At 31.7% G+C, this 19,636-nt stretch overlaps 1 pseudogene across 1 annotated transcript; it reads left to right on the top strand.

The window, feature by feature from the left end:
* The first annotated feature begins 1,042 nt into the window (after window positions 1-1,042).
* LOC143255595 (splicing factor 3B subunit 6 pseudogene) lies at window positions 1,043-4,748 on the top strand (annotated as a pseudogene). Its single transcript, XR_013030738.1, has 2 exons — window positions 1,043-2,504; window positions 2,657-4,748. The product of XR_013030738.1 is annotated as a splicing factor 3B subunit 6 pseudogene (transcript).
* The last annotated feature ends 14,888 nt before the right edge of the window (window positions 4,749-19,636 follow it).

Consider the following 19,636-nt stretch of genomic DNA (forward strand, 5'->3'; position numbering starts at 1 on the left):
TGGATCTAGAACAGTATATATATACACATATATAATGCATCATTGATGAAGTAGGTGTAATGATTTGTGTCACTTCTTTTGGAATTCATGTTGTATAATTTTTTTTCAAGCATTTGTATACATTTTTGTCACAAATTATCAAATAAATCTGAGTGATTTTATTATATTTAGAGCATAAATGTTTTTAATTATTTCCATCCACTTCAATAAAGAATACTGAATATTTGGAAGTGCAGATACATAAATAACAGTCTTCTCCACACACAATAAAAGGGCATTGCACTACCTTTTGTTCGTAGGCAACAGTATTTAAGATGTATATTTTTCTGTTTTACGTAATAAATACCGAGGAAAAGAACAGAATTTAATCTAAAGTAAGAATCTAATTCATGATAATTCATTATTTATATGGCAGATCAGATATGTGTATTTTATGGGCATTTTTTGCATAATTTATAAGTTAAAATCAAGCTTAGTCCACCTTGGCTTGGCAAGCTTATTAAAATCAAATAACAAAATCATCGAAACGTTTTGTTTAGATGTTAAACAGACATAAGTTGTGAGATGAGATCGCATTAAAATTGCCAGTTTGCTGGCGGGCTTTGAAAATTTAACATATAACAATGGCAACTGCTTGTGCATACCGAAATGTACGTGACTTCCAATTTCGTGTTATTTATATGTTTATACGCTAAATTGTAACTGGAAGTGCGTTACTATATCTACACCTAATCAAACATTTAAGATATTTACATCATCAAGCCTTAATTTAATACTTCAGTTCTTGTAATATTATTTAGTAATCTTATTAAATCTAACTAATTATTTTGTTTATCCCCCTAATAGTGCTAATTTGCTTTCTATTTGATATTTATTCTTGCTTAAACATACGAAAAAATAATGTGATGAGCCACCCTATCTAATACAGTGATCACAAATGGCTAAAGTAAAAGTACACTGAGACTGAGAGTATTTCAGCTTACGTATATATTTAAATAAAGTGAAATTCAAAATTTAGTTTATTTCATTTTTTTAAGTGAATAAACAGAGCGCCCTCTAGTTTTCTTCTCTTGGTATAATCGTACATATTAATCAATTAGGCTTACAAAAAAGCAAGATGGCAATGCAAAGGAAAACAAATGTAAGACTTCCGCCTGAGGTAAACAGAATACTCTACGTTCGAAATTTGCCATACAAGATTACAGCCGAAGAAATGTACGATATCTTCGGTAAGTATGGAGCTATCAGACAGATTCGTGTAGGGAATACCCCCGAGACAAGAGGAACGGCTTTTGTTGTGTATGAAGATATATTTGATGCAAAGAATGCATGTGATCACTTGTCAGGCTTCAACGTTTGTAATCGTTATCTTGTGGTATTGTACTATCAGTCGAATAAAGCTTTCAAGAAAGTTGATCAGGATAAGAAAGAACAAGATATAGAAAGACTTAAAAAGAAGTATGGAGTAAACACAGAAGAAAAGTAGTTTTGTTTATTGCTCATGAAGCTTGGAAGTCGAAAGAAGATGAATACACTTTAAGAGTGAACCAGTGTGTGCGTTGTTAATGTACAGCTGTGTGTCATGTAAAAAAAAGATTCATTTATCACTGACACTATACTGAGCATCTGGAAAGGAAAGAAACGTAAAAACTATAAAATATAATTCAAAAAGTAGAAGTAATCATATGATTATGAATATCAATTTGGTTAGTTGTTTTTACCTAAATTAGCAAATGTTAAAGGTTGTGGACGTTCAGAAACTTGTAATACAAGTTGTATTATTATTATGTGTTTTATTCATGAAAGTGTAATCAATTCAACTTCAAAAACTTATTCAGTGAATTTCTGTCTTCCCACAGGACTTTAAGGTTTTGTTGAAAACATTTGGACAAGTGCTTACAGTATATTGTAACTGTACTCCATAGTGAAGTTCATTATGTTCTTGAGTTGTTTAACAAAGATAATTCCAAAGTCAAATAAATCGCTCAACATTTAATTTCAAGAAATTAGTTAGATAAGGTAACTTGCATGCAAATGGTCATACCTTACAATTTAATTGCTAGACTAAACCAAAACAGAACAGTTGTGAGACATGAGTAAAACATTTAATTACTCCATTTTATCTGCTTCAATTTGTAAAAAAGAAATAATTACATAGCAAAATGTAAATGTATTATAGTCAAGAACAGCATTAGTGGTGCTTAAGGCTGTCCCTGTAAGTGCACCCTCAAGAAAAAATAAAATTTAAATCTCCATTTTATTTTTCAGGAAATTATTCTCATTTTAAACTTCCAATGGCACTCATTCAGAATTACCTTATTAAAAATATAAGTTTCTTAATGGTAGCTTAGCCTATCATATTCCAAGTCTTAAACTTGCTAGTTAATAATAATATATAATGGAATTCTATCTGATTGGCTCCATGATCATTTAAGAATGAAAACTATCCTGAATCTCTCAAACTACATTATGGATTATTCTTGATGATGAGAAATCCAGTTGAGGTAAAAAATGTATTCTCAAGATGGCTGGTATGGGTATTAAAACTTTAATTAAAATAAAGTTCAGAATACCATTTTGACTTTCTATAAGGTTAAAACATTGTTCTGTACTTTATTTCAATTAATGTTTTAATACCCATACTGGCTGTCTTGAGAATACTTTATGGGCTAGTTTGTTAGTGTGTTGCTTTCTTATTCAAAGAAATAGGAAATAATTTTCTGGCCTATAATAAGGAATTTTTGCAATTTTACCAGAAAATCTGATTACATTTAAATGAATTTTAACAGATATTAAAAAGTTTTTTTAAAAACTTAAAAGTATATTTTACCTGTTTGCATAACCTAATATTTTAAATAGGTCTTAATTTCAGTTTAACAGTTATAAAAATAGAGAAGTTGTATCCATTATAAGCATGTATTTATATATAAATGAATCATTTTCTTAATTTTCTTTTGTGTGTGTTAGTGGTTTATCATGGTTCAAAACCAAATTAAACATTTTAAGGTTGCAAAAACAAATTCTTTTTTTCCCTCGAGAAGTGGAAAAATATTGATGTAAACTACACTCTCATTGAAAATCAGAGTTGAATGTAATAAAATTATAATTGTTCATTACTCAAGATGTTCTCTGATGGAAGAGCAGCAAGTTTACAGACTTATTGGTTTCAGTTCTTTGTAATGAACACAACAGACGAATCAAAGTAGCTTTGATCTTAAACCAATCAAGGTTGAATGAAACAAGTGTAAAAAGTAGGAGTTATCTTTAGCTGAAACAGCTTTGTTTTCCTAACAGGGTGATTGATCTTTGGAACTGGTTGCCTTCAGGAGTTGTAGGTGCAATTCATTTAAGAGAATTTATTTGAATGATAACTGGTTTTCAGTGTTTTGTTATGAAGTCAAGTACAGTAGAGGAGAGAGCCTAGATGAGCCAACAGGTCCCTTGTCCTGAAATTATATGTATGTATAAAATCAGAACTAACTGTAATAAGAGCTGTAATTGTTCATAAATTGAAACATTTAATGAAATAACTGAATAAGTGTTGTACTTATCTTAAACAAAAATTCTTGTATTTATATGTAAGAACTTGTGTACACTTAGTTAACTATACTTCTTTGGTAGGCTGATTTTTAGCTTGTATATAAGTCGGTGGCTTGCACTGATTGGAAGTTAATATTAATTCCTCTACATTGTATTGGAATTTAGTGTTTCAATATATTTTGACTTTTTTTAGTTATTTTGAAAGCTACACTATTCAAGAAATTTGTTTTAAATTTCTAAGTACAATGTCTTGTTATTTTTGTAAAAAGTAATTTTTAACAGTGAAAAAACTGAGACAGATGAATGTTTATCCATGGTTACAAACAGCTCTAATAAGAAACTACATAAAATGGTTTTAAAAATTTTATCTCTATGGATGTGAGAGATGTATGCAAGTTGGCTCATTGAACTGATAAATAACTGGAAAAATAAAACCAGGAACTTATTGTATATGTAGTTCAGTCAGTCTTGATTAATGTCACAAGTGGGAATACTGCAGGAATCAGTGTAAGGACCATCATTCTTTTTTTGAGTTACATCAATGAAATAAGGGAATTGCCAATGAATTATATTAAAGTTTTGCATGTTGCTAGCAGTGAGAAGGTTGGTGATCAAATGTTGAATGAATGGCTAGTAACTTATAATAAATGAAAGGTAATATGTAATAGTTATCATAAATTTAACTTGTAATTTTGATGGGAATAACTTTAATAGTGTTGTTAAAGAAAGGGATCTTGGGGAGGGGGTTTGGCTGATCAATCTCATATCTTATTGAAGCTAGTTGTAGAGCAAACAAGATTTTGGGTTGTACATTAAAAAATTTAAACATAAATCTTTATAGATTATGATTTCATTGTATAGGTCACTGGAAAAGTCTCATTTTGAGTATTATGTTCCATCTTGGACTCCTCATATTAAAAAGGACATTGAATTGTTGGAAATGGTTCTAAGGTTGCCTTCTGGGTTGATACCTGGGTTAAAAAACTTTTCAGGAAGACAGATTAAGATCTCTGAAATTATTTTATCTTGATAAAAAGTTAACTTAGGATTCTAAATAAATATTAAGTATTGGTAAGATAGGAGTCTTTTATGTACAATTTCATTTTTCTAACAGGGTAATTAGTTCTAGGAATGAATTACTTTCAGACTTCATAAATGCAATGAATATAACAGAAGGGTGAATAAATATTTCAGTTAAAAAGGCTGAATTTGAGGGTTTGTTTTCTGAATGGATTAGACATTTGAGATGAACCTACATGAAATTTAATTTTATAATCCTGTATATCTGACAAATATAACTTCTTTTCAGTAAATCATAAGCAGTTATATTTATGCACATTGTTTAGGTATGATAAACTTGAAAATAATATTCAATGAATAAGGATTTGAGTAACCTGAATCTCTAGCCACTGGCCTTACTCATTAAACCCAAATAAGCTTGAGGATGTCTTGCTATCAAGCCAGATTTCTGTAACTTTTAAACAGATAAAATTGGACCCAAAATTTGCACCTTTGTTGCCTCACTTTTTAAAAACATCTGCAAAGGTAGATTTCAAATCCTGGCTAATATCTTGCTAATAAGCTAGTATCCTTTCTTAGATAGGAAAATCAAATTGTACACAATATTTCATTTGAAGCTGAATTAGCCATTTATATATAAAGAGATAATTACCTCATTTTACCTGCAACCAACATGTCTATAAATATGTCCTGAAATTTTATCTCTAATAGTAGCAATAGAATACTGCTTCAGTGGCTTTGATTGATTTATCTACTTGTACATTCAGATACTTTTCTTCAGTCACACTGTTATTTCCCATATATTATTATTATTATTATAAATTTAATCTAAATCATGATGAACAAAATGCATGACCTTGCACTTTTTGTAATTAAAGGTTATCTAACATATATTTGTTCAACTTAGTAATTGAGCCAAGTCATTCTGTAATACCTCAACACCCTTAATACAGTTAGAAATACCCATGAGTTTAATACCATTAGCAAAATTTACTAATTATGCCACCATTGGTATTATTAATGTAAATAAGGAAAAGCATTGACCTCTGAGAGACTCCATTAATCACAAGAGTATAGTGTAACTGGATTCCACTGATGACATTTTGCTTTCTACTTTAAAGTCCAAATAATTAGTCTTGCCTTCACACCTGCCAGAGATTCAAAATTCCTGAAGAAATATTAACTGCTAGGTATGTTTTTACTAGTCAGCTAAACTTGAAGTAAAATTGTGTTTCTTGTAATGCTCTGAGGCAGCAAGCACACAGTGACATTTGACCTCCAAAACAAAAGATAAATTATAAGCTGTGTGATGCCAGAGAGGGAATAATGCCTTTTTTTCAGTTACAATGTTTTGTTTTTACTTTTTTAATATAATGGTAAATCTTGTTTCCACAAAAATACTTCACATAACTAGTAATAAATGACATGAGAATAAAAATGTTTGTTTTATACTGTGTTTTAGCAAACAATATTTCATGATAATCTGATAAGTCTGTTTTGTTTAGTTATTGCATCAAGTAGAGTAACACAGAAATGAGTGAAAAGAAGTCAGTTTAGAAGTTAAAATTCAGTTGTTTTGCCATTAAGTTCTGCATTCAATATTATACAGCATGTTATTTAGATTTAAATATTTGTTTCATAATAGAATGAAACTGCAACCAACAATGTGTATGATGCAGAGTAGCTTTTGTAATACATTTTGCAGGTTGCAGTATCATCAGTTTGCATAGAGCATCTCAATTCTACTAGAGTTGTCTTAGGTTTGTACAGAGCAGTAGATTGCTATTTCTGGCTGACAGTTAGTAATACTTAGAACCCTGCTAGTAATTTCTATGCACATCTGCTGATGAGTCAGTCAGTTGGATTAACTAAGTTCTTGCAACAGTGGCATCTGACTTGCAGATTGTTAGACTTTTAAAACATTCAAGTTTTTTGGTTTTCTTTTTCAGTGAGAGTAAATAATATGATAAACCTTACTTGCACAAAGTATGATATTTTAATATGTCAAAATGTTTTTTTTTCCATTATCAGTATCAACCATACTTTTGGTGTCTTAATTCCTATCATTAACCAATGTTATTCTCTTAGCCCCTCTACTAATGTGGTTGCTGTATCTAATTTGTGTGTATATATGTGGCATCTTAACATAAGCTTGTTGAAATACTAAGTACACCAGTTCACACTTTTTTTTTTAATATTCGAATGGCAAGTATAATCCTCAGAAATATATAACAGGTTAGTTGGCAACATTTCTCTTTGGTAAATCCATGTTAGCTGTAATTTGTGTTTCACTAAATTATTTTGTAAAGCTTTTTCAACTATAGGATTTTCCCTCTACAGAAGTAAGACTAAACTGAGCTATAATTTCTAATGCAACTTTTTGTTGCACCTTTAAATAATGTGAGTAACATTAGCAACCCTTAACATCCTTGGTCACCTGCCCACTCTCTGCTGACCTATCCAACATATAAGAGAGGTTCATATATCTGATCTTTGAAATTGGTGAAAATAACGAGTTGACCTGATTCATGTAGATATTAATTCCAAAAAGACTGATAGATTAACAACAGATAAAGAAAGTATCATAGCCAGGCATGTTGATAATATCTTCTTCGATTAAATACATAAGAGAATAAAACATTTAAATGCTCAAGCATTTCATACTCAAAAACTTTGACATCAGCATCCTTTAAAGATTTAATCACCATTCTAACATTTTAATTGCTGTTTAAATACTGACAATAATATTTACTGTTAGTATTAACATTTTCAGATAACTATTTTTCATACGTACTTTTGGATTTCTTAATTATTGTTTTAAGCAGAACCCCAGCCTTTGTATAGTTCTGAAAATCTTTCTACTTGTATGTTATTTGAACATCGTTGATTTATGGTAATTATTATTGATTTTCTATTAAAATTGGTAAAAGTCTTATTAGTAAACAGAAGTATAATCTTTTTCCTATTTTAAGGAACGTGCTTTTCTTGAGTTGGAAGCATTGACCTCATATGTATGAACAGGTGAGAATAATTGCCAGTTAAAAGTTTTTTTACCCTTGAAACCTCCTCAAGAATAAAAAATTTAGGTTTTACGTTATTGCTAACTGAACTTTCAAGAACATCACCGAAAACGTTTATAAATCGAAGTGCAATAATTTTTTTTTGTTATTGATCTCAAATATTGACTTTCTAGTTAATGTATATTGTTATTTCTTACAGTTGAGTAGTAGGCAGTATGAAGAATAACTTAATGAATCTAAGTATCTTCTTTCTACCTTTCACTAGAGGTCTTCTATTGTAAACCATTGTTAACTTTCTATGTGTTTCATTTACAACTGTAAATAATCTCTTATTAATTTGAAGAAACTCAAGGTTAATTAACATATGAGATTAGGAATATTTTTTAATACATGTAAAGAGTTACAAAGTAAACTACTCGGATATACTAAAAATTTGGCTTAAATTATGTTTTAAGTTATCACTGTTATTTAATTGCTGTTTTTAATCACATAACTTGTCTGGAAAAGCTTTGAAATTGTACAACATTTTGATGAATTTATATGAAACTTATCATATTTATGGTTAATGTTGTGTCTTCGTGAATATGATATAGAGATCTTTCTTTGAACGTTACTTATAAGAGTTTGAGTAACAAAACATCTGAAGTTATAACTATCGTCGGAAGTTAATTCGCTGAAGTTGAACTATGTGTAATTTTCGAAATCTATAAACGTTCGTGGTCAAATTCTGTAGTTTTCCTATTAATAGGCGTTACTCACAAATATAGCTTACGATGCGTATAGTATACTGACTGTAGCTGACCAATAATATTCTATTACTGTGTCTCGGCAAGCTTTTATACCAAATAGGCAAGAATACCGAAGGTTCAAAAGTATTCGAAGATACGCCAGTTTTTGGTAAAACGTATATTGTTGATTCTTACTATCGAAACTCTACAGATTTAGAGAACAGGTAGGACTTGCACAATACACATCCAACAATGAAGGTTGCATGCATCAAACCGAAAGAAACGCAAATATATTAAAATAAGTATATCACAGTAAGTCCATTACACCTCCCTCCTTAGAAACTTTAAAATTGGCGTTATACAATTTTAAACTAAGATATTGGTACACACACACTGATAACAAGATATTGAAGAATTATACAATTTCAAAAATCATGACAATATATAACACATTTAATACAAAACAAAACTAATGATCATAAAATTACATAGCGCATGAAAGTGCTTAAACAGAGATGTTATCTTTTTGGTTTAAAACACGATTGAGGTGTTCTTCCAGAGCTGGAATAGGTTTCAAAGGAGTGACTGGAATTTTCTGGTTTGGTTTTCTCACCACTTGACAGGTATGACAACTTTTAGAAAACTAGGAAACATGATATATATTTTCTGATTGAATGAAATGTCTCGTAATTTTGTCACATGTCTTGCTGATGCATCGGTGACCTCCCATGAGAACTTCGTGGACAACTTTCAATATTTCAAAATTATATTTTTTTTTTGAAAAACAATACAGCCCTGAAGCTGATACGTTTGGTGCTTTCCATTTTCCTTCATTTTTGAAAAGTAAACCATTTGGAATTTTCTCCAGTTCATCTTTTGGGAGTGCATATTTAAATAGTTAAGAGATCTGTGGTCCTTTTCTTGCTCATCGATCTGTTTACCCGTAGCAAATGGAGCTTCACCAGCTGAATCAAATCTTTCACGTTCATCACTGTCACTCACCAATGAATCGTTAGTAGGAGATTTATTCGTAAAATATCTTGGATCCATAAAATGCCTGAGACAAATCTATAGTACTGTCCTCTTAACAAGAGTCTATAGTTTGTTTGTGGTTTAACTTATTTGTACATAAGGGAAACACGTTTGCATTCTCCTCAACAACAATGTTATCCTTCGATTAAATAATGATTGGCTCACTAACCATCTTGGGTTTAGTAAAACCTTTCCTCTAGTCAAATCGTTTCCCAACAATAATGATACACCTAGAATTGGTAGAGTAAGCCTTTATCCAGCTACAAACAGTCCAGAAACTGGTCTGATGTTAAATAAATTGTATGAAAAGGAATATTTTCAAAGCCATCCTCAATACCCTGAAGAAAAACAGACTCGCAAGTAGCAGAACCCGAATCTAAAGGTAGTATACTTTCTAATAACTATAACTGAGCTATCTCAGTATCACATAAAATAAGTATGAATATGGTATTAACAGTGTCATTTGTCAAAGACACAGAAACAACATACACAAATTGTCTGAATTCCTCGCTAATTACATCAGACTTTTTATTCGTAGTCAAATCAACAACATCGGGTGATCTGGTGAAACTCCCTCCATATACGGACACGAACGAACTGAATGCTCCCTCCTTTTCCTTTTACTCTTCAAACATTAATAATCGGACATAACATGACCAAGGATTTTTACAAAACTGTCAAACAGGTCATGATAGTTTGAATGAAGTTTTATCCTGAGTGAAAATCAGAGGAACTACACTTTTTAGAAGAATCTTTAACTTAGTACATTGGACAGATACAAGTTTTTCTGAGATAGCAGGAATTTCTTTTAATGAAAAGTGGTTTTATGTGTTAAAGCGTAATCATAGGAAAGAGCAGCTGCTGTCTGTAGTGTTTTAACTTTCTTTTCTTTCAAGTAAGTTTTTAGGTCGTCACTTGGTTTTGTTTTGAATTTCGCGCAAAGCTACATGAGGGATATCTGCACTACCCGTCCCTAATTTAGCAGTGTAAGAGTAGAGGGAAAGCAGCTAGTTATCACCACCCACCGTCAACTCTTGGGCTACTCTTTTACAAATGAATAGTGAGATTGACCGTCACATTATAACGCCCCCGCGGGTGAAAGGTTGAGCTTGTTTAGTGTGACGGAGATTCGAACCCGCGACCCTCAGATTATGAGTCGAGCGCCCTAACCACCTGGCCATGCCGGGCCGCAAAACATGTTAAGTCAGTGGTTTTCCTCTACGTAGCCACTTATTTGTGATAACTTCGAACTCTTCGGTGATAAACCTCTGGTAAAACATTTTAGCTTTCAAAATAGCTGTTTTAACCTTGTTATAATCCGTATAATCTTCTAAAGAGAGTGCAGCATGAGCGTCTTGTGCTTTATCGGTAGGCCATTCCATGGTTTGAGTAACATTCTCAAAATGTTGGAAATATTTATAAACTTCATTTTCATGAAATGGTGATACTTTATCATATTAAATGTGTTTAAAGTTGCCATTTCGCCCTGGTCGATTGGAATTGAGTCTAATTTTCATTTCTTTCAGCGTAATTTCTTTCTCGGCTTCTCGTTTACTTTATCTATTCGCTTTAGTACGGGCTTGTTCAACCTCGCGACGTTTAGTTTCTCTTTCAGCTTCTGTACAAGACTATTTAAACTTGATTTGTTTGGGTTTTTATTAGATTTCTAACTTATTTTTATCACTCAATTCTGGTTGGCTACTGGAGACACTACAGGTTTCGCCTAATGTTTCCTCAGACAACAAATCATCACCAACTAGTATTTCAACTCTTCGCTTTTGTAGTTATTTTTTTCTCGTTATTTTTTAAATCTCTAATTCTAAGATTTTGGCAATTTCGAATAATTCGCTTTATTTTTCTAGTTGTTTGAGGGAGGGTGATTCTAGAAAACCTTAATAATCAGGCATGATCAAACCTTGTTGGTACTTATAAATTGAATTTTAATTTAGAATGAATTTTGTTTCTGATTAAGAACTCGGACGTGAATCCCAATTTATTAAGTTATCTATTATAATTTATTTTGGACGAATCTAATTTATTATGTTACGTACGTTACTAATTACGATTTCCAATAACGGGAAATCTGAATTTATAAGTTAATTGAATGTTAATATATATCAAATTTATTATATTTGCCAACAAGATTGATGTACACAATTTTCTTTCTTGACACAAATATATTTCAATATAAAATACAGTTTACAATAATGGTTATTTCAAGTAATTATTTAAAACGATGGTTTATATACAAGAGTTTTTTAACAAACTCTACTGAGACTTCTATTTGGCCTAGAATTGAATATTTCATCGAAAGTCCAGGTCCACGACGAGCAAATTAATTCTGAATTGATATTATCACACCTCGTTAGCTAGCTTGGTTGGCTTCACACCGCTTATAAGATGACTTTTTACTAACGAAAATATTTAATTTCCTCGAAGAAATACAAACGTCGGAAGTTAAATCACTAAAGTTGAACTGTGTGCAATGTTCTAAATATATAAACGTTCCTGGTCAAACTCTGTAGTTTTCCGATTAATAAGCGTTAATCACAATTATAGAATTTGAGGCTTATAGTATACTGGCTGTAGCTGACCAATAATGTTCTATTACTGTGTATTGGCTAACTTTTATACCAACTAGGCGAAATTTTCGAAACTTCAATAATATTATAAGATACGCTTGTTTCTGTGAAATGTATATTGTTGGCTCTTACTCTCGAGAATATTTTACAAACTGAGAGAACAGGCGGGACTTGCGCAATACACATCCAACAACTTACGTCACATGCATCAAACTGGAACAAACGCAGATATTAAAGTAAACGTATAACAGTAAACCCTTTACAGAAATCGTAATACGTAACATATTAAGCGCAGATTCGCTTCAAATAGATTATAATACGTAACACATCCCGTCCCATTTTTTAAAAGGTCCGTCAATGTTAAATAACCTATAATCTGTAATTTCACAATAATTATTCTTAATATTAGTATCTTCCAAATCTAACGGTGTTTCAGTAACCACTTCATTAATTCCTTTTATCTATTTTACAGTAATATATTTGTTTATTTGGAATCACAATTTCTTTGCACAGGCATTCATCATTCATCACTAATTATGTATCTTATTAATATAAGAAATGACAAATACCAATGAGATGTTACATATATTTCACTGATACTTACAAGCTCTTATAATCAATCAGTTGTAGAAGCTGTTTACAAACACAGAATAAGATGTACAAATCAGTTGTGATGATCAAATATTATTTGTAGGATTGAGCTTACTCCTCTCATGAAAATAACAGTCATTTCATTAAAATTAAAATTGAATGAAGCCATTCACATCCTTGCATTCACATCCAAGCATGTAAATAATTTTAGCTAAGAATATATTATCAAAGTTTCTCACAAACAACTGTATGACTAAGGAAAGGATTGATTTGGCAAAGAACAACATTGAATTAGTGCTTAAAAGCTTAATGTATTGGTCCTGATATTCACATTTCTATTTAAATTTCGTTTTTCACATTACACACTAGTTCAGGTTTTGTAAATTTTTATTGCCTGATTTAAGTCATTCAACCTTAGATGAATTATCGATCTAATAAATTAGTGAAACTAATATAATTGTTATGAAGTATTTATAGACACTTATTACAAGTCAGAAGGGGTAATTGTATTTTTCTAGAAATCGTTAATCAGCAAGTTAGGTCTTACTTAACCAAACGTGCACAGAGTCAGTCCAATGGACCAACCGTTTACTGAAGAAGAAATGTTGACAATAATTATGAAATTTGCAATGTATACACACGAAATCTGGCACTCTTTTAGTAAAATATAAAACTTTGTTGTACACAAAAATAAGATACGTTGCAAAAGTATTTGCATTCAAAATATGTCAGTGAGTTGACAGTGTTAGTCTGATTCAGGCTCTGACAAATCGGGATACTAGATGATGTACATGTGAAAAATAAATATATTATCTTCCATTACGCAGTTTGCATATTGCAATTGCTTAACCTCTGAAATACATACCTACAGATTGTTTGTTTTTCAGTATCCCCGAATATTTAGCTGATCGTAAATTATTTTCAGTTGTTGATTGACTAGTTTGTGTAATAAAACTTTTACCTATTTTGAATAATTTGTGATTAACTTATTTAAGAATGGATTTCTATTTTTAAGGTTTTTACTAACTAGTGGATCAGCAGTAACGTTAAATCTGAAAGTTTACAATACTAAAATTGGGTTTTCATACCCACAGTGGGAAAAGCATAGATAGTCCATTATGTAGCTTCGAGCTTATCAATAAATTAACCAGATAAAACCTACTATACAGCTAAGAAATAAGTGTGGGTACTTTTTAAAGTTAAGAAAGTAAATAGCCTAACATCCTTTACTTATGAGACTGTTACACAACATCGGCTTGTAGTGTTATTTGTTGTGATATGAACTTTGTTAATTTTTAGCAGCTTGATATAATTTTATTTTTAAATAAATTTACTTGTTATAAACATTCTGTAGTTATTTTATTATTTCTGTACAAGTAACAGTAAAACATATTTTAAAAACTACATACGACATATTACGAGACATCGTAAACGACTCAACTGAGTGGTAAAAATTTATCACAGTTCTAGTTTAGCACAATTTTGCCATTTATATTTAGTATTTGTGCTATAACTCTTTGTTGAGCCCGGTTTTTAGGATACTTAACTCAAAAATCACAAGCTGCAGGTAACGGATTAAAATGACATCACTACATTTTTGCCTTTTTGGTCGTGAAGACATCATGATATGATGATTGTTCCCACTATTGGATTAAAGTGACCAAGAGTTGACGGTGGATAGTGTTGACAAACTGTTTTCCTTGTAGTCTATCGCTTTTAAATTATAAAGATTAGTGCAAGTAGCCCTCGAATATTATAGACTGAAGACCCAGTAAAGTGTGTTTCAATACACATTTTATTAATTCATGAAAAAAATATATCTTAAAAAGAGACTTTTGCAAAAGAGTAAAATTATAAGTATAACCCTGGTTGTGTTCCACACTTTCTGCTGTAAGAGCGGTATAGTAACGACAGTTTCTGCAAGCATGTCACAAGCACATCTGTTCATTCCTTAAATAGTAGATTTGTCAAAACATTTCATTTATGCAGAAGTAATTTTCAAAAAGCATTTGTTAAAGAAGTAGCTAAGATTTTTTCGTTAGTGTTATTTATTATTTTATGTTATTCAATTGAAGTGTCATTTGCATCTTCTTGTGGAAAATTTATGTTGCGTGAAAGTAGACATCGATTTTTTTTTCGTTGGAAGGCAAGTTGACTCCTTGAAACATGCTTTTCTGTGGTAATAACCAATAGTTACGGAACAGTGCACATAATCTAAGAAGAGTAGCATTACTGTTTTGTTTATATAACACTATGTTTTCTTACTACGGTTTAATTTCCCTAAGGAACGGACTTTTTAACACATGTTATAATAGATACAGAGAGCTTTATGGTTTGAATAATGATTGTTTCATTTTGCTATAAACTGAGTTAAGTCTCTTTCATTTCTTCAAGATCAGTAAAGTTAGATAATTCAGATTTGCTGTGTGATATATTTTATGTCAGATTTCTTAGCATTTTGTGAAACCTACCAAAACACTACTAAGGAAAACCAGTGCACTTGAGAATACTGTAACAGTCAGTCCTGCTATTCGATTTAAATTAAACATGTTGGTGTCGGTACTGGCGCTGACTGGCTGGTTTCTCTCTACTTAGTAGTTCTAAATTAAACATGGCTGTGCCCATACCTTAATATCCTGTCTATGCTGTGTATATATAAAAAAAAAATGCTGTTCAGGCTAAAACCATCAAATACAAAAGAATTTGCAAATCTCAGAACGAGCTGAAGTCTTTTTCTTCTGAGAGAAGAAACAAAGACGCTAATTTAACAATTGAAATAACGATTATAGTGTTTTGGAAGAGTAGGTGAGAAATGTATTCAAACCAATTGGTTTAAATTACAAAAGTTTAAACGAGTATTCATGTTATTGATTGCCCAATAGTGGATCAGCAGCAAGTCTGCAGGCTTGCGGAGCTAAAATTCGGATTTCGATACATGTGGGCAAACCATAGCCCAGTGAGTAGTTTGACGCTTTTAACAAAACCAAATCAAAATTACATATTTTATTCAACCTCGGTGCCTCTTTTAGAAAGTGGTTTGTCTTCCGTTCTTGTTCATCATGTTTTATTTCTCTTTTTTCATGAACATTTTGTTACGATTAAGAACATTTAAATGATGTCAGTACGTTAAATGAATGGATTCGGTATAAACTATTTATGTGTTTGATTTTTAATGGACTTTCTTTGTTTCTTCTTTTGGTTTTAAACATAGAACCTGAAACGTTGACTAAATAAAAGAAGAATAAATTAATGAAGATACTTGCAACAAATTAATATATAACTATTTATGTAATGCATATTTGTGTATAAAAGACATCAATTTGGTATTATAAAATCGTTTATTTCTATTATTTAGTGTTGTGCAAAAATGTTAGGACAAAATCAAAAATTAGATTTTAGGCTACTTTGAAAGAAAATAGAAGGTATTTTACAGGCGAAACATTATAATTTTATTAATCTTTATTTTTAGTATAACCGAAACTCAGTGGAAGTGTTTCAGTTCAGCAAACAGTTAATATCTTGTGTGTCACCCTTTTGCTTTAACAACTGCAGACAGTCTTTCAGACATTGTTGCAACATATTTAATCAAAGCGTTCTTTGAAATTTTACTCCAAATGTGTCTAATACATTCCCATAGTTTCTTTGGAAGAAAGTTTTGGTTTGTCAGATTTTTTTATCTATCAAATCCCAGATCTGCTCAATTAGAATGAAATTGAGGCTCTGTGAGGCTATTGTATTATTTGAATGACTCCAGCAGCTTAGAAAGAAGCTTTACCAATAATACGCAAACCACTGGGTATAATACCATGATGGATCAGTATCTGATGGTACATGCACTGGTATATTATTCAGTGTATTTTACAAATATCTTCTGTCGCTTTAGCAGAAAAACACCCCAAAACCATCACACTGCCTCCCCCATGCTTTATGGTAGGTGCTATGCACTGAGATATCTTTCACCTTTCTCCTGCCGGACGTACAATGTATATTTTTAACCTAGGCCCGCCATGGCCAAGCGTGTTAAGGCGTGCGACTCGCAATCTGAGGGTCGCGGGTTCGTATCCTCGTCGCGCCAAACATACTCGCTCTCCCAGCCGTGGGGGCGTTATAATGTTACGGTCAATCCCACTATTCGTTGGTAAAAGAGTAGCCCACGAGTTGGCGGTGGGTGGTGATGACTAGCTGCCTTCCCTCTAGTCTTACACTGCTAAATTAGGGACGGCTAGCACAGATAGCCCTCGCGTAGCTTTGTGCGAAAATTCAAAACAAACAAACAAACACTTTTAATCAAATCAAACTTGAACTCATCCGTCAACAACATCCTTTTTCAATCATCGACAGTCCAGTTTTGTACTTTTTTAGCAAATTTCAGAATCTTGACAATATTTGAAGACTGAAGTAAAGGTGTTTAACTGCTACACGACTAAGTATTCCATTCTCGTTGAATCTTCTTAATACTATAGACGTGGACAATTTTCTTTCATTTGGTACATGGTAGTTTATTTCATGCTTCAGATCAGCGAGTGACAGTCTTCATTCTTTCCTGAAGGCTACATAAACGAAGATACTTAACATCAGTATTATTAAGTGTAGGTGATTCTGCTTCTTACTTTCCTATTTTCAAATGTAACTGTCTCGGTCTTACCATCTTAAATGTGCTTGATAGTGTTTGTGAAGTATTTCAAGTCAGAAAGTCCAACCAGCATCACGAAAGGCTTTTACGTGAAATCTCTGCTTTGCTCACGATTCTCTGTGCTTTTTGGGCCGTGGCCTGACAACAAAACTTAATATATAGTGTTAAACATTGTCTTTATTTAGGTTTATTGTGAAGTGCTATTAAGTTGATTTCTTCTAGCATATACCAATATCATGTGCTAGATTCTTTTTATATAATTAAAACACTGCATGGTGCCCCATGACCGTTATTTCAGACTCTAAATTATATCAGAGTGTTCATTCAAGCAAAACTCTTATGAAATGCTTTCGGCACGAGTATATGAGAATTCTAAATAAAGAATAACTATTTTCAAATATTCAGTTGCCAATAAGGATTAGTGAAGCGTTATCATGGTGTTGAAATTTACATTCTGGAATGGCATGGAAGAATTAGAACCACAAAGTGGAAAGAATGACAAAATATTCACTTGTCCTAACATTTTTTCACATTACTCTAAATTAATATATTTTTATATCATCTCAGGGAAGAACAAGTAAACCGATCATGTGTTGATGTAGCACATAGTAAACCATGTCTAGTGTAATTTTTTGTTTGCACAAAACGTATTAAAAGTGTTTTAAAATTGTTTTTAACTGTTTATATTATAGTGTAATTTTTAAACTCATATTGGTACTATATGATATTTCGTACTATTTAATAGTCGAAAAATATCTCTAACCATTTTTCTATTGAGCTGTGACTACAAAGAAAAAGTATTTCAAATTATATTTATTATTTAAACCACAAGAAACACAATGATTGTGTTAGTTTTATAATATAACGAATAATTCGATATCTAGTTAGTGTTAGTAGTATATTTTAAATATGCTAATATTGCATTTAGCATTTCTCAATATCTTGCTTAAGATGGTTTGTACTTATTAGAAAAGATTCAGTTGGAATGATCTTCATCATTTCTTAATACAATACATTGAAGGATAATTCCGAGCTCCAATGTTTTTATAAAACTATACAAAAAACAGTTACCTTAAGTATTATAATTACAGCTAATAGGTTTTATGTAAGGTGATGAATACTTAATAAGTTTTTTTTTTCTGTTGTTATCGTAAAGCTCCAATAGATTATTTTTTGTGAGCTCGTAGCAGACATCGAACTTACTGTAACACTTAATACAACTAAACGCTAACAGGAATAATTTCATCAGTACTAATGGTTGCAGTTTACATAGAAACCACCTATAGCAATAGTTATTCTGAGTGCTTCAGATATGCCTCTGTATTTCTGTAACTCAGGACGAAAGGTGTTTTTTTCTCTGCTATTTTGTCTCATGGCTCTAATTATATCCACGAATAACCCAACATCTCTCGTCAAGGTCAGCAAAACATGTTTTTCAATTTCGCGCAAAGCTACACGAGAGCTATTTGAGCTAGCCGTCCCTAATTTAGCAGTGTAAGACCAGAGGGAAGGCATCTAGTCATCACCACCCACCGCGAACTCTTGGGCTACTCTTTTACCAACGAATAGTAGGATTGACCGTACATTATGATGTCACCACGGATGAAAGGGCGAGCATGTTTGGTGTGACTGGGATTCAAACCCAAAACCTATTGATTACGAGTCGAGCGCCCTAACCACCTGGTCATGCCGCGCCGCAAAACATGTTAAGTCAGTGGTTTTCCTCTACTTAGTCACTGTGTAGTCACTGCTTCTGTAAACGAAAAAAAAAGAAGAAACATACATTTAGGCTTTTATATGCATTCTTACAACATTCACTTCATTCTAAATCCAGAAATAATGAGCATAATATTGTTGTAAGACAAAGTTGACACTTGCCATTTTTTTATAACCAAAAATGATGTGTAAGAATATATTGCAGTATTTCTTAATATTAGAACTACACTTTCAATCTACTGTTTTATTACATTAAAAAGGAGAAATAAAACACTGAAGAAGTAGAAAAGATGGAAAAAACTTCTTTTTATTCATAACATTTCTTTTTTTCTTTTTTTTTTACTGTATGTTTCAAGCCAGGAACTTTCAGTCAGATAAGGAGTGTAAATGTGATAATTTAAATTTATGTTTTAGTAATATTCAGACTTACTCGTGTTTAAAGGACCTTTCGCTCATTTGATGTGTTTGTGCATATACCTTATTTGTAATGCTAGATTAAAATTTAAACTTTACATTGGAGTGGACCAGTTAAAATCTGAAAGATGCTTGTCGTCCAAGGCTTGCTTCATAATCGAAGACAATAGACACATTTCAGACTTTTTCGCTCCCTACCGAGGAAGATATGCGGTACCTTTCTCAGTGAGAGTATTAATGATAATATAAAAGGAGTAAAAACTTATTCGAATTTAAATAATCTTTGCGAATTTATAAGCAATCTAAGTAACATGTCACAGCAGTTTCAAACCATACTATCTTGAGAAAGTCTTGAAGGTG

This window comes from Tachypleus tridentatus, chromosome 7 (genome assembly GCF_004210375.1).
Source record: "Tachypleus tridentatus isolate NWPU-2018 chromosome 7, ASM421037v1, whole genome shotgun sequence".
NCBI classification, from domain to species: Eukaryota; Metazoa; Arthropoda; class Merostomata; order Xiphosura; family Limulidae; genus Tachypleus; species Tachypleus tridentatus.